The 1,274-nt window shown below is 31.6% G+C and overlaps 1 non-coding gene across 1 annotated transcript; it reads left to right on the top strand.

Annotated features, from left to right (window-relative positions):
* The first annotated feature begins 370 nt into the window (after positions 1-370).
* Positions 371-443, top strand: Trnar-ucg. Its single transcript has one exon. It is a non-coding gene; the product is annotated as a tRNA-Arg (tRNA).
* Positions 444-1,274: the final 831 nt, after the last annotated feature.

The raw sequence follows: 1,274 nt of genomic DNA, 5'->3' as shown, positions 1-1,274 counted from the left end.
TATCCATTTTCAGAAAGTTACGAGATAAACAATGTCGATAATGGTGAGGTACATTTGTGTAGCTACGCCACAATGTTTATATGTATTCTTACGATGGAAAAATCTTTTTTTTTTCTTTGCTTCGTCAATCTATTGTTATGAAGAATACAACCGAACGTTGTGTTTGATAGAATAACTATACTTTGATTCTTTTTCAACACATTGAAACAGAGGGCTTTATTTTCTGGGCAACTCTGCTAATAATATGAGTATACATGTTATAATGTCATTCCATATACTCTTGAAAAACAACAGAAATATTAACAATTAAAAAAATAATAAAAAATAAAATAAAATATATTATAAGTAATTTCAACGTAAGTTGTCGGTTGGCCGCATGGCCTAATGGATAAGGCGTCTGACTTCGAATCAGAAGATTGCGAGTTCGAGTCTCGTTGTGGTCGTAAATAATATATTTTTTTCTTTGTTAGAATTGATTGATCGCAACGTCCATATAATTTTAAAACTACATGGAAACAAAATTTTAAAAAATGAAGATGAATTATTTCGCTTTGTTTATGAACCTTACCTTAATTTAGTTGTTTTAGAGTAAGATTTATTTAAAGCACTCTACATGACAGTATTTATTACGAAATAAGTTTCGCGTCCTATTGTACTTGTTTCATATGCCCTCTCAAGTTGTGCAAGGTCTCTTTATCCATTCTGTCTCGGAATATACATGCAATTTTGTCTAAATTTTGTCGATAATCTTATTCTTTTGTCATTATTTTTCGTCTCTTGTATATTCCAGTTTACTACATACAATGAAGGTAGTTTGCTGCCGGAATCACTTGTGCATTAAATTGCTTCTAATGAGTTTACTCTAAGGATCCTCCTAATCCGCCAGGTCTAATCCTTTCTGATAAGTTCCTTAAGTCTAGCGTGTCTGATCCCATTTACCTTATATAACACATCTGTTCCCAATTCCTCTAAAGTCTGGATGAGTTCAGCATTGATATTTAACGGCTTGGTCAATCTCCTTTCGAAAATAACCCTCGTAAATTTGTTAAGCCTAAACTCCATACAGAAACTACTGAAATAGCAACGGAAAAGACTGGAAGAGGAGATGTGTTATAATTGTTCTTGTTTAACCTTTACAAACCTAAATTAACCAGCAATACCACACATTTCGTTTGTAATAAGATCTTTAGAAAATATTTTTAGGCTAAATATCTTATATGTTTAAATATTTACTAAATCCACTCTTTTCATTCGTTGACAACATGATTTCATGA

Source organism: Octopus sinensis, linkage group LG3 (assembly GCF_006345805.1).
Source record: "Octopus sinensis linkage group LG3, ASM634580v1, whole genome shotgun sequence".
Classification (NCBI taxonomy): Eukaryota; Metazoa; Mollusca; class Cephalopoda; order Octopoda; family Octopodidae; genus Octopus; species Octopus sinensis.
The sequence above is the reverse complement of the archived record's forward strand: the minus strand, read 5'-3'. Positions and strand labels throughout refer to the sequence as shown.